Source organism: Macaca nemestrina, chromosome 2 (genome assembly GCF_043159975.1).
Source record: "Macaca nemestrina isolate mMacNem1 chromosome 2, mMacNem.hap1, whole genome shotgun sequence".
Lineage (NCBI taxonomy): Eukaryota > Metazoa > Chordata > Mammalia > Primates > Cercopithecidae > Macaca > Macaca nemestrina.
In genome coordinates this window covers 35,843,089-35,858,191 of record NC_092126.1, presented here as the reverse complement: position 1 = coordinate 35,858,191, position 15,103 = coordinate 35,843,089, and the positions used below count along the sequence as shown (strand labels likewise).

At 40.7% G+C, this 15,103-nt stretch overlaps 1 protein-coding gene across 14 annotated transcripts in view; it reads right to left on the bottom strand.

Annotated features, from left to right (window-relative positions):
• Window positions 1–15,103, bottom strand: part of LOC105469876 (transmembrane protein 108) — a 343,076-nt gene that overhangs the window by 201,894 nt on the left and 126,079 nt on the right. For 3 of the 14 annotated variants that reach the window (XM_071090926.1, XM_071090927.1, XM_071090929.1), the window contains exon 3: window positions 2,975–3,046. The exons of the other annotated variants lie outside the window; for them this stretch is intronic. The gene's annotated coding sequence lies outside the window, so the exon portion shown is untranslated. The remainder of the gene's footprint in view (window positions 1–2,974; window positions 3,047–15,103) is intronic. 14 annotated transcript variants of the gene reach the window in all.

Below are 15,103 nucleotides of genomic sequence, written 5' to 3'. Positions count from 1 at the left end.
TAGAGTTTACAGCAGGGTTTTGAATAGGTAGCATCTTAGAAAATTTATTTTTTTTTTTAACTGAACAGAACCAGAAAGATGGCCTAAAACATTTGGGTGGCCTCCATTGTCTTTTCTGTTTTATACAACTTAGTCCTGTGTTTTCATACATGGACAATATGAATATTATTGGAATATTAGTTTTTCTATAACAGTTACATAAATTGAGCTAAAAACGCTTAGTTTGGAATTTTCGTTTTTTTTTTTTTTTTTTAATATCCCAGGAAGCACACATTACTATTCTTTACAACCAGATGGAAAACAACATTAAGTCATCTCTTACCATGAAGTTTTAAGGAAATGTTATTTTAATAAAAATGAGAAAGCTGTGGTGTAAAAGTTATCCCCCTCTCCTTATCTCTCTGTTAACATCAGAGCAGTATTGAAATAATGAATGCATTGTTAATGAACCCAAGAAAACAAAAACGATAGTATCTGATCCCGCCCTTGTTTCCAGTACATCTGCGCCGAGATGGTCTGTTGTTATTCAACCAGCTAATCACCATCTTTTGTTCGCATCACTGTGTTTTTACTCATTGGGGCTAATCTACACAGCCATCTGGTATTTGATAGATAATTGCTTTTTCTAAGTCCCACAGAGCCTGAAAAGCATCTCAGGGGAAACTGAACTAGATACATTCTTCTCAGGTAGGGTAACAACTGGAGCTAAGATGAAGGGAAGGCTATAGTGATAATTTTCAACTGGGGTACACATTTTGTCCCAGGTTATAATAAACCTGGAGTTATATGGGAAATGACAGCTTTGATAATATTCCGTAGTATGACTTGTTCTAGAATCTGCCTCCATTTTCCCTGGCAGCCTCATCTTTCAGAACAACTGAATCAGCCAGCATCTCTAGTGCTGAGGCTCAGAAATCTGCAGCGTTCACAAGCTCTCTCATGTGATTCCATGCATAGTCCGGACACCAGGAATTAAATAATGAACAACATAGTCCCTTTCCCATATAGATAATATTTTAGGGTTCTGTTTATAATAGGATTTTGTTTACAATAATTACTTTTCTGACTACAAAAGAAATACACGCTTACTGCACAAAGCTTAGAAAATACAGAAAGTCCAAAGATGAGTACAGAACTATATCATCCAACGATAAACAAAGTTAATATTGCATACTGCTATGGTTTGAACGTGACCCCTAAGTTCATGCGTTGGAAACTTAATCACCAACGCAACAGTGTTGAGAGGTGGGAACTTTAAGAGGTGATTAGGTCATGAGGGCATGAATGGATTAATGCTGTTATCTCAGGAGTAGGTTCCTAATAAAAGGATGGGTTCAATCCCCTTCTCCCAGCTCTCTCTCCCCTGCTCTCTTGCCCTTCAACCTTCCACCATGTGAAGATGTAGCAAGAAGGCCTTTGCTAGATGTGGGCCCTTTAACTTTAGACTTCTCAGCTTCCAGAATTGTAAGAAACACATTTTTCCTTATAAATGACCCAGTCTGTGGTATTCTGTTATAGTGTGTAAACCAAAAATAAAATCCTACCTGCCCCCACAACGAACTGAATAGGCCCCCTTGTGGCCAAGGCAACCCCATAAAAATCTTAAAACTGAGTTCCCAGCCAGGATGGGATGGGAAGCCAGACATGCCTCATGACATCCCTTCCCTTTTGCAGTTTAGACACAACTGACCAGCATTAATGTCACAATAGGGATCATAAGACTGACAAAACAGACTCTCTGTGGCACTAAGATACCAAATTATAAACAAGATGTAAGGCTATGCCAGGAAAGGGTTAAGTCACACACTCCTACCCTTGGAATAAATAAACTATGTTTATTTATGAGTAAAATAAATGATTTTTTTCCAACTTTTATTTTTAGTTCAGGGGTGCAGGTGCAGGTTTGTTACATAGGTAAATGTGTGCCACGGTTGTTTGTGCACAGATCATCCCATCACCTAGGTATGAAGCCCAGCATCCATTAGCTATTCTTCCTGATGCTCTCCCTCCTCCCAACCCCACCCTCCAACATGAACTATGTTTTAATTGTCACAAGGTTTTCCTTTTTCCCTAGCAGCTACACAAACACTGGCCTTGGTATAAACAATTACAACTCATCCAGCTCACAGATGCTAACTGAACCCCTCTTCTATCAGCCATAAATACAGCTTTAATGGACAAGACTGATTTCAGTAACTTTCTCCTGATGAGAAGACCACCAACCATGGACTGATTCTGCTGGTTCACAGATGTTGCCCACTTGGGTGCCTTCATGCCTCGAAAAGACCTTTTGATATATAGGGCCTAATTGTAATTACATTTAAATGTTAAGTGTCTACCCCAAAGTGAACATAGGTGTATGTTATATGCATGTTTGTCCAATACACATGTGTTAGGACCACATATTCACCTATGAATATTCATAGCCCCTTCTGTAACCTGTTCAACATGTATGTTTAGCCAACCTGTTCAGCACAAAGCTCCCATCCCAAACCCACCTCTTTCGAAGTGGGTCTTTGTCAGAGGCAGGCTTCTCAGCCTGTGAGAGGGCCACCTTGCAGGCTATAATTCTTAAGAAGAAATAAAGTCTCTTCTCCTTTTCTAAATTTATAAATTGTGTGTTTATTAAAGTGACAAAACAGACTGAGATACATATAAACCTGCAAATACTTCCTTTTTCAAAAAAGTGAGATTTGCACAAAACAGTCTATAGTCTCTCTTTTTTTTTCCTCCACTTACCAATACATCATGAGGAGGTTTTAACAGGACATTGTCTTTTTACAGATCTGTAATCTGTCTTACAGTATATAATTTTAAAATGCTCTTCTCTGTCACTTTGAATCATCCAATGTGTAGTGCATTTAAGTCTGCCCAGGCCTAATCTCCCTTTGGCATTTAGTCCCTCAGGAGGATATTGAGGGCTGCCTTTTAGGTTCCAAAGGAGAACATAAGCCTTCACAAAGCCCCTCCTCACCAGGAAAGGGTGGTCTGAAGATTGTCCTCAATCCATGCCTTACAGCCACTCTGCTCTGCTTCTCTTTTGACCCTGAAGAGTGATACAGATATACACCATGTAAATAGAGATGTTTCTTTATAAGCCTGTAGTCTTTCTGGGTGTTCAATGATGACACAGAAGAATAGCTTCTAAGAGAATCAAATGGTGTTTCATATAATTTATTTTTAATAAGTACTTATATTCCTTGGATCAAAGGCAGTAGTGTTTATACTTTGTTACTGTAAGTGTACAAATGTGTGAAAAATATTTTGCCACTATTCTCCATCTGTGCAGCTATGCACTTTTTTCAATACGGTGCTCTGGTTGGATACATTAGTGCTTTCCCATGTGGACTTTAAATTATGTATATTATTAATGTTTTTTCCAGTAAAAATGAGACCTCTCTTGTGAACATTTAAAGTTCACAAAAGAAGTGACTCTTCTATCATTTAAGGTACACGAGAATCCCCTAACATTATCTCATTCAAGGGTCACAAGAGCCCCCTAATATAGCCAGGGTTGTCACATTTAGCTGCAAGATCTTGCCACAGTCACCATTGTGTCAGCAGTGCCAAACACAGTGTCTGGTACACAGGATTCATGAACAGCTGAACATTAGGTTAAATGTTTTGACCACATCATGTGGACAGTAAGACGGCAGAGTAAGGACACTCCCAAACCTAAGATTCTCACTACAAGTTCAGTGTTCCTTCTACTATATCACACTGTCTCCTGCCATTCCAGCTCCAATATAAACATTTTCATTCAGACCCACCAATCATATACACAGGGTGTTCGGTGTCCAGCTTAGAGACTCCCCACTTATTCAAATTATCAGGCTCAGGAGATAGGCTAGGCTAGAAACTGTGTTAAAGCTACCTGAAGAACTATCCTTAGTCAGAGGTGTTCAGTCGAGTCAGTAAGAAATCCTGGCTCCCATCACCCTTGCTGTGACTTGACACTTGGTCTTGTCTGCTGAGATTAATAAAAGTATTCTTGTCATATAGTAGAAAATGGCACTAAACATAGTCCATGCAAAGGCAGACACAGAGATGGCTGTGATGGCTGTTCTATAAATTGATCTGATTTAAGAGTTCAATTCTACTGCTTACAAAGAGAAAACAATATTATGAAGGGTTAATCAGACTTTGTATCTTGACAGGAAGTTATAAAATGGAAACCTAGGTAAAGGCAACTAGAAATAGGCAAGATCCCATCTCAGAATATTGTGAAAACTGAAAATCAGGAACTTGAGACTGAGATAAGTAGCTGTCAGAGAACAACCAAGTGTGGAACAAACTGGGGCCTTTACCAGCAGCCTAAGCTGTGGGAAACTCAGTGGCTAGGGATGATTTCAATGCAGAGGGAGGAGAAAGATGACAATAAGAAGAGGATGCTACATCCAGTGGCAATATTATCAGAAGACTCAGATTCAGGCCCCTGAGCATCAACTCTCCCAGCTCTCAGTGAGGCACAGAGGTCTAAAATATCCTCCCTCTCTCCATAGTCTTTAAGGCTGCAGCTGTAGTTCATTTACATCTGATTTTCTGGTACAGAAAGGTTTAGGGGGTTAGAGGAAGGAGTATGAGCCCCTGTATAACTGTCTCCAAGTCACAGTCCCCACTAGCCTGGCTAGGGCAAACAAGAGCATCTCTCCTTCCTCTGCCCCTCTGCTGTCCACCAGAACAGCTATTATGACTTGTGATTCTCTGCTCTCCTCATTACACCCTCCTTGACCCCTATGGTATATAAGGACTATTTGGACAATGCACCCTTCAGTGGCATAAGTTGGCTGGACAACACCACGCCAGTTCCCACACTTCTCTTGGCTGTTGCCTTCCACACTGTCCTACCCCTTCCCCACTGGACAGGGAAGACAATGGCCAGTGTATAAGTTAATTTACTCTAGGGGGGATGGAGAGAGGTAAAAGAAAGTAAGGCAAGAAGCCAGTAGCCCATCTTGGAATAAAGGGTTCCCCAACCTGTCCTCTGCTTTCTGAGTCTCTTTCCCTCATGAATATTTATGTGGAGCTCTTTATCTTGGCACTCTCTGGGAGATGGCAGCTGAGAGGATCAAGACTGTGGCCAGTAAAAGCAAGGGAGAACTGACAGGCATGCAGTTAGAAAGCAAGCAACAGACATTAAACTCAAATTCCTTAGATGCAGACTTCCTACTAAAATCTATATGCGGTGGAAGAAGACGCCAGCCCCAGATGTTACTCTTATGCCCATGTTACCTTTTGGAAACCACATACCCAGCAAACTGTTTCATATGTTGCCAAAAATAAACAGACAGAATGCAGCTGGGAACTCTGAGCTGTGCTACTCTGCAAATCATTTTACTGCATACAAATGACAGCTATTATACAACTGGGATCCCCCAGGGAAATAATTTCTATTCCCAAGTCCGTTTATAACCTGATGAGTCAGTTGAGGTCAGCAGGTTGGAGCAGTGTATTAATGAAGCCAAGGTCTCAGAAAAGATGCTCTGGCAGACCTGGATATTTTGCACAGTAAAGATCTGCTTTCCCAAGACCACATCCTTTAATCTTAAAGGTCTGTCTTGCAAATGTGTGCTGGACAGAAGAAGGCTGAACAGAGGGCACTGATGGCTCTGGAAGCCAGAACCCGCTACTGGAGAAACAATTCAGAGATAAAAAGTGACCAGGACATACTCCTGTCTTTAATCTGACTCCCACCTTAGGAATCAGGGTCACTGTTATCACTGTGTAGTGAGATCATTTTTCATCTTGGTCTGCTCACTCAGGCTGACTAGTATCATGTTCTTTTCCTTGTCTCTAATAGTTCCCCTTCCCTTTGAGGTCCAGTTTCTAACCTACAGTAGTTACAAACAAAATAATAGAGCATGTCATGTCAATAAGGTTCCAAGGGAGGACCTATAGAGTAAACAAATGGTTTTAATGCACAAGCTTTGTGATAGTAGAGATCTCCTTCTATTCTGGGTTCAAAGCTTTGTAGCAGGAAACCAAGATTAAAGAGATCTAACTTTTATATATCTGAAAAAAAAAATCTATGATTCAATGCTCCATAAGTACAGCTGTTTAGGATAGTCTTAAGTACTATTCAGTTTAGAATACACTCAGATCTTTAATCAGTTTCCCTTTTTATTTTTATTTTTTTTTTGCTATATGCCTAGCAGGTTAAAAAACTATCAACCTGAGTATTCCCAACCTCACTTTCACTACCCGCAACTTCACTCTAGGTTCCAATGTGCCTAATGTGACTCCTAACCTTTTCTGAATGCTGATTTAGAAACTGGGGCCAAAAAAGAGGTAACAACAGCACCTGAAGGCACTTAGCCAGGTTTTCGAGGAGCTCTTTGGTTGGGGGTTGGCAAACAGACAGAAAGACAGAGTTGGCAGAGCTGCCATGTGTGTTGAATACTGTATCAGAAATGGCGAGACAAGATTTCAGCAAGTTCTGTTATAGGTGAAAAATACACCCTCTCACTGTGGGCATTTTTTTTTTTTGAGGGGATGAGTAAAGATGTTAGTTGCTTTTAGTCATATTTTTCTGCCACACAGTCGTTTCTTTGAACATATCACTGCAAAGAATCAGGACTCAATGGAACCCCAGTTATATTTTCACATTTTTGTTTTTATCTAACATAATAATAATAGCTAACATTTATTGAGCACTTACCATATATCATTTATTCATTCAATAGCTATTAATTGAACACCTACCTACTATGTTCCAGGCACTATTCTAGGCATTGGAGATACAACAGAATAGGACATGAAAGGTTCCCGCCTCATGGAGCTTATTTTCTAAGGAGAGTAGAGAGACAATAGACAAATATACAAGAGGCAGAAAGAGTGACAGGGTGGCTACTTTAGACTGAGTGATGAAAGAATGCCTCTCGAGGATGTTAAGATGAGAGCTGATGGTATGAAGAGGCCAGCCCTGTAAGATTAATGGACAAGCATTCCAGGAAGCAGAAACTGCGTGTACACAAGGGCCAATGCAAGTACCTGAAGTATGAAAACAGAACCTCGGTATGGCTGAATCAAAAGGGCCTGGTACAAAATGGTGCCTAAGGTAGAGGTGGGACCAGATCATGTGGGGTTATGCAGGCTTGGGTTTTATTCAATATGCCAAAAATTGAGAAGTCACTGGAGGATTTTAAGTAAGAAACTGATATGATGGAATGTTCATTTTTAAAAGATCGTGTTGGCAATAGGTAGAAAACTGCTTTTGGAGGTTGTGGGGAGGGGTGTGTAAGCAGGAGGGCCAGTTAGGAGGCCATTACAGGAGCTCAGGTGACAGTGTAATATCAATGTCAGACATCATGCTTTGCATCAAATCCTTAAACTACCCCCCAAAGAAGTCTACAGAATTGCACAAGGACAAAAGTTTGGCACCAAAGGTGATGCTGGACTGATCCAGCTACCAGATACATAAGAAGTGGAGCAGGATGGCTAGGCTAAGTGACTTGCAGAAAGTAGGCAGATAGGTCCTCAAAGTCAACAGAGGTTTGAAGGCACACACAGGTTAGCAGTGACAGCAAGGAATTGCCAACTGATTAGATCTACCCTGGGAGAAGCTCCATCAATTTTTATGTAAATGGAAAGCATTTGAAAGTGGCAGCCCAAGGTGGCCAGGCCAGCCTGGCTATGCCCTATTGCAATAAATCTGGCTCTAGCATCCAAGGCTAAATTTAACCTTTATTTAACCTAAACCTAGAGAAGCAGCATTCAATCTGAATGAGTCCTAGGACTCAGTGATTTCACAAACACAGAGTGGAACTTAGGCCTTGTCTGGTTCCTGATAGAGGAACAGAGAACATCATTTAGACCCAAGGCCAACTCCTTAGGTGTGGCTATGTTGAGGACTGGGAACACACATGTTCTCACAGTCTCACACCCAGACCCACTAACCAAGGAAACATTGCTATTGGTTCCTCATGTGATTCCACTGAGCAGCATCAGTTCCTCTTCTCCCACCAGCGCCGCTTTCTAGACCCAGCTCTGAGGACTTTAACTGAGTCTGAGTGATCCACAAGAGAAGCAGCAGCCCTAAAGGAAGCCCGCCTAACCTGGAGGGTGCCTTATGCCTCCGACGGGCTAGAAAGTCAGTCTCCTCTTAAGCACACCACAGGAAAACCCTGTAGCCCTCCACAGAGAAGGCGTCTGTCAACAAAGAAGGTGACTGTGAACCTAGCATGTTCTGTTTGATTCTGGCCTCTCCCCATGCTTCTCAACATGGATTCTTACTTGCAGTGACATCAGGAGCAAAGCCATTACATTCTCTCTGCATCTTTGCTGGGTTCTCTTAAACAAAGTAGGACAAAACAGAAAGAGATTTCACATAGTTTCTGAAGAAAAGTTCAGAAAAAAAAAGTGAAAATGAAAACAGAATGAAGGGATATGGGATGGGCACAGAGGAGCAGTTAAAGGAGAGAGGTCCTAGAGCCACACTGCCCGGCTTCAAGTCCCAGATCTGCCACTAACAGTTGTGTGACCTTGTATAAGTCATTTAACGTCTCTGTGACTCAGCTCCCTCATCTGAAAAATGCAGGTAACAACAATATCCGCTCACAGGGCTATGAGAAGTAAGTTAACACGAACATATGGAACAGTCCCTGGCCCAGAGTTAGAGGTACGTACGGGTTATCATCATCATAGTGGGCTTCTTAAATCTGAACGCAAACCTGTAGTGCTGCTCCTGGAAAAAATTATACCAGAAAGACACTGAGTAAGGTGTGGGAGCCCTCAAAGATCAGGTCATCAAAGGGGTGGATCCTTTGGAGTGAACGGAGGAAAATAAGTTAGCTACTTAGAGCATGGATAAATGCAGCCAAAGAGAAGAAAGAGAAATACACAGATGACAGATGTACTAATGTTTTAAAATAGCTAAATTCCAGGGGAATGGGCCATGGAGACTTACCTAACTAGATTAGCAAAACTAGACTAAAAACTAGTTTATAGGTGGAAAACCATGAAGTACATCATAGTGATAAATTCCTACTCATCATATCGACTGGTGTGATAAGGGACACACAGAGCAGCTCACATACTTCCTTACAACAGTGGGGAATCATAGAGGATGATCTATCAGAAACCATGGATGTCACGAGTGAAGATCTGGGGAGACAATGAATGTAATGTTCTCCATTTTTATATGGAAAGCCTGCATTATTGCTGTCCTTCTCTGGGTGATTCATCACATTCACCAACAGATATAGCAAGCTTGTGACACTTTCCCTGAATGGGAAAGGGTGGGAATTTTTACAGCCTGCTAAACATACATACGGCCTGAGCTATTATTCTGCTGTGTTAGCCACCTATTCACAAACCTTGATTGGCAGGTGGATGACATTAGCCAGCTGTGGGAAAGGCCAAAGGAGACAGTAACCATGGACATTAAACTTTGTGATAGCTCCTCTCATGACTGACTATTTAACTAAATTAAATCTCCTGTCCCTCATCCTTGAGATACTGGGTTCTCCAAGTAGTGCTGGAAGATGGACAGTGCTCCTTCACATCTTCGGCCACAAACACTGCACAAACTTAGGCTCAGGAAGGGGACTGCATGCCAAAGTTCAATCACATTTCACCATGCATGGCAGAATGATGGGCAGTTTCTCTTTGACTCTGGCATTTTTTGGTTTTCTATGAAACAAATGTCAAAGATGTCAAAGAACTAAAAGGTTTGCTTCCTTAAGTCAATCTATTTCACACCAATTTCTCCTTTTTTTTTTTTTTTGACAGAGTCTTGCTCTGTCACCACGCTAGAGTGCAGTGGCACGATCTTGGCTCACTGTGAGCTCCGCCACCCGAGATCAAGCGATTCTCCTGCCTCAACCTCTCAAGTAGCCGGGACTACAGGCGCATGCCACCATGCCTAGCTAATTTTTCTATTTTTAGTAGAGATGGGGTTTCACTATGTTGGCCAGGATGGTCTCGATTTTTTCACCTCGTGACCCACCTGCCTTGGACTCCAAAAGTGCTGGGATTACAGGCGTGAGCCACCACACCCAGCCCATCTAACCAGTTTCTAAGATACGTGAGACACCACGGAGATAAATATGGAGGGCAGAATCCACCTCTGTTTTTTTGTGTTTGTTGCTGTCTGAATCTGTTATATAAAAAGGAGTTAACAGGACTCACAGGATTGAAAAGAGGCTTAAAGGAGATAACCCACTTGTCTAGTACCTGGCATATGGCAATGTAGGCTTTACTCCAAAGAGAAGGGTTAATCTGTTCAGTCTAAAGAGACTAAGCACTCAAAAGGCCATGTTGTAGTCTGCAGTGCTGGCACTAACCAGCCTTTCAACAGGGTCACACTGGGCTAATTGTTATCCAGAACCGGGGGAGCTCATTCCCCTGGTTCACACACACCCTGAGAGACCTGTATTCAACAGGATACACGTAAATCCTCATTACAACTGACGGCTTGGATCATCAGAGTTAGCAACTGTTACACTGAATGCTTACTATGTTCTTTAATGCAGACAAGAGTTTAATATAAAGTAGCTCTGTTTTAGGCACCCTCCAAGAGAACTTGATATCCTTAACCTGTTAAAAGTATGCTTAAACAGAATGCCTCTCCTTCCGTAGCTCTCAAGCACCAGTTTATGGCCACATGTTCTAAAATGGGTCCAATTTTCTCTAAGTGAGCAAAGGGTGTCAAGGAGAGTAAGAACTTAAAATCTGAGCAAGAGTTTACTTTCCCCAAACTTATAAGACTTAGGTTTAATTTTGTGGTAATAACTACAGATTTGTTAAATACATATACATATTATATATATGTACACCCACACACACACACACACACACACATATATATAAAGATAGCTTGTCTTTAATTATATTCAACCACTTTTCCAAATATTGTTATGATCTGCACAGAAACTTTGTCTTGACCAATAACTTTTCCCTTCAATTAAAACTTTTGAAAAACAGAAGTAGACAGAAAAGCCCAGTTCTAGTACTGGTCTGTAGATATCTTAAATACTTAATAGAAAAGACGAGAAAAAGACATGACTGGATTGAGGCCAACATCTTTTTTGGAAAACTGGAGTTAACGGTAGCACAGATATTAACAAATCTAACATGCAGCAGACACATGTATAACATATCTAAAACCTGGATATCCAGGTACTCAAGTAATATTAAGAATGATTGGTGCGCATCTCCCCCGGCAAAGGAGCGCAGCTCATCGCCAGCAATGGATCAAAGCTGGACGGAGAATGACTTTGACGAGATGAGAGAAGAAGGCTTCAGTCCATCAAATTTCTCAGAGCTAAAGGAGGAATTACGTACCCAGCGCAAAGAAACTAAAAATCTTGAAAAAAAAGTGGAAGAATTGATGGCTAGAGTAATTAATGCAGAGAAGGTCCTAAACGAAATGAAAGAGATGAAAACCATGACACGAGAAATACGTGACAAATGCACAAGCTTCAGTAACCGACTCGATCAACTGGAAGAAAGAGTATCAGCGATTGAGGATCAAATGAATGAAATGAAGCGAGAAGAGAAACCAAAAGAAAAAAGAAGAAAAAGAAATGAACAAAGCCTGCAAGAAGTATGGGATTATGTAAAAAGACCAAATCTACGTCTGATTGGGGTGCCTGAAAGTGAGGGGACCAAGTTGGAAAACATTCTTCAGGATATCATCCAGGAGAACTTCCCCAACCTAGTAGGGCAGGCCAACATTCAAATCCAGGAAATACAGAGAACGCCACAAAGATACTCCTCGAGAAGAGCAACTCCAAGACACATAATTGCCAGATTCACCAAAGTTGAAATGAAGGAAAAAATCTTAAGGGCAGCCAGAGAGAAAGGTCGGGTTACCCACAAAGGGAAGCCCATCAGACTAACAGCAGATCTCTCAGCAGAAACGCTACAAGCCAGAAGAGAGTGGGGGCCAATATTCAACATTCTTAAAGAAAAGAATTTCAAACCCAGAATTTCATATCCAGCCAAACTAAGTTTCATAAGTGAAGGAGAAATAAAATCCTTTACAGATAAGCAAATGCTTAGAGATTTTGTCACCACTAGGCCTGCCTTACAAGAGACCCTGAAGGAAGCACTAAACATGGAAAGGAACAACCGGTACCAGCCACTGCAAAAACATGCCAAAATGTAAAGACCATTGATGCTAGGAAGAAACTGCATCAACTAACGAGCAAAATAACCAGTTAATATCATAATGGCAGGATCAAGTTCACACATAACAATCTTAACCTGAAATGTAAATGGACTAAATGCTCCAATTAAAAGACACAGACTGGCAAACTGGATAAAGAGTCAAGACCCATCAGTCTGCTGTATTCAGGAGACCCATCTCACACGCAGAGACATACATAGGCTCAAAATAAAGGGATGGAGGAAGATTTACCAAGCAAATGGAGAACAAAAAAAAGCAGGGGTTGCAATACTAGTCTCTGATAAAACAGACTTTAAACCATCAAAGATCAAAAGAGACAAAGAAGGCCATTACATAATGGTAAAGGGATCAATTCAACAGGAAGAGCTAACTATCCTAAATATATATGCACCCAATACAGGAGCACCCAGATTCATAAAGCAAGTCCTTAGAGACTTACAAAGAGACTTAGACTCCCACACAATAATAATGGGAGACTTCAACACTCCACTGTCAACATTAGACAGATCAACGAGACAGAAAGTTAACAAGGATATCCAGGAATTGAACTCATCTCTGCAGCAAGCAGACCTAATAGACACCTATAGAACTCTCCACCCCAAATCAACAGAATATACATTCTTCTCAGCACCACATCGTACTTACTCCAAAATTGACCACGTAATTGGAAGTAAAGTACTCCTCAGCAAATGTACAAGAACAGAAATTATAACAAACTGTCTCTCAGACCACAGTGCAATCAAACTAGAACTCAGGACTAAGAAACTCAATCAAAACCGCTCAACTACATGGAAACTGAACAACCTGCTCCTGAATGACTACTGGGTACATAACGAAATGAAGGCAGAAATAAAGATGTTCTTTGAAACCAATGAGAACAAAGATACAACATACCAGAATCTCTGGGACACATTTAAAGCAGTGTGTAGAGGGAAATTTATAGCACTAAATGCCCACAAGAGAAAGCAGGAAAGATCTAAAATTGACACTCTAACATCGCAATTAAAAGAACTAGAGAAGCAAGAGCAAACACATTCGAAAGCTAGCAGAAGGCAAGAAATAACTAAGATCAGAGCAGAACTGAAGGAGATAGAGACACAAAAAACCCTCCAAAAAATCAATGAATCCAGGAGTTGGTTTTTTGAAAAGATCAACAAAATTGACAGACCACTAGCAAGACTAATAAAGAAGAAAAGAGAGAAGAATCAAATCGACACAATTAAAAGTGATAAAGGGGATATCACCACCGACCCCACAGAAATACAAACTACCATCAGAGAATACTATAAACACCTCTACGCAAATAAACTGGAAAATCTAGAAGAAATGGATAATTTCCTGGACACTTACACTCTTCCAAGACTAAACCAGGAAGAAGTTGAATCCCTGAATAGACCAATAGCAGGCTCTGAAATTGAGGCAACAATTAATAGCCTACCAACCAAAAAAAGTCCAGGACCAGATGGATTCACAGCTGAATTCTACCAGAGGTACAAGGAGGAGTTGGTATCATTCCTTCTGAAACTATTCCAATCAATAGAAAAAGAGGGAATCCTCCCTAACTCATTTTATGAGGCCAACATCATCCTGATACCAAAGCCTGGCAGAGACACAACAAAAAAAGAGAATTTTAGACCAATATCCCTGATGAACATCGATGCAAAATTCCTCAATAAAATACTGGCAAACCGGATTCAGCAACACATCAAAAAGCTTATCCACCATGATCAAGTGGGCTTCATCCCTGGGATGCAAGGCTGGTTCAACATTCACAAATCAATAAACATAATCCAGCATATAAACAGAACCAAAGACAAGAACCACATGATTATCTCAATTGATGCAGAAAAGGCTTTTGACAAAATTCAACAGCCCTTCATGCTAAAAACGCTCAATAAATTCGGTATTGATGGAACGTACCTCAAAATAATAAGAGCTATTTATGACAAACCACAGCCAATATCATACTGAATGGGCAAAAACTGGAAAAATTCCCTTTGAAAACTGGCACAAGACAGGGATGCCCTCTCTCACCACTCCTATTCAACATAGTGTTGGAAGTTCTGGCTAGGGCAATTAGGCAAGAGAAAGAAATCAAGGGTATTCAGTTAGGAAAAGATGAAGTCAAATTGTCCCTGTTTGCAGATGACATGATTGTATATTTAGAAAACCCCATTGTCTCAGCCCAAAATCTCCTTAAGCTGATAAGCAACTTCAGCAAAGTCTCAGGATACAAAATTAATCTGCAAAAATCACAAGCATTCCTATACACCAGTAACAGACAAACAGAGAGCCAAATCAGGAATGAACTTCCATTCACAATTGCTTCAAAGAGAATAAAATACCTAGGAATCCAACTGACAAGGGATGTAAAGGACCTCTTCAAGGAGAACTACAAACCACTGCTCAGTGAAATAAAAGAGGACACAAACAAATGGAAGAACATACCATGCTCATGGATAGGAAGAATCAATGTCGTGAAAATGGCCATACTGCCCAAGGTAATTTATAGATTCAATGCCATCCCCATCAAGCTACCAATGAGTTTCTTCACAGAATTGGAAAAAACTGCTTTAAAGTTCATATGGAACCAAAAAAGAGCCCACATCTCCAAGACAATCCTAAGTCAAAAGAACAAAGCTGGAGGCATCACGCTACCTGACTTCAAACTATACTACAAGGCTACAGTAACCAAAACAGCATGGTACTGGTACCAAAACAGAGATATAGACCAATGGAACAGAACAGAGTCCTCAGAAATAATACCACACATCTACAGCCATTTGATCTTTGACAAACCTGAGAGAAACAAGAAATGGGGAAAGGATTCCTTATTTAATAAATGGTGCTGGGAAAATTGGCTAGCCATAAGTAGAAAGCTGAAACTGGATCCTTTCCTTACTCCTTATACGAAAATTAATTCAAGATGGATTAGAGACTTAAATGTTAGACCTAATACCATAAAAACCCTAG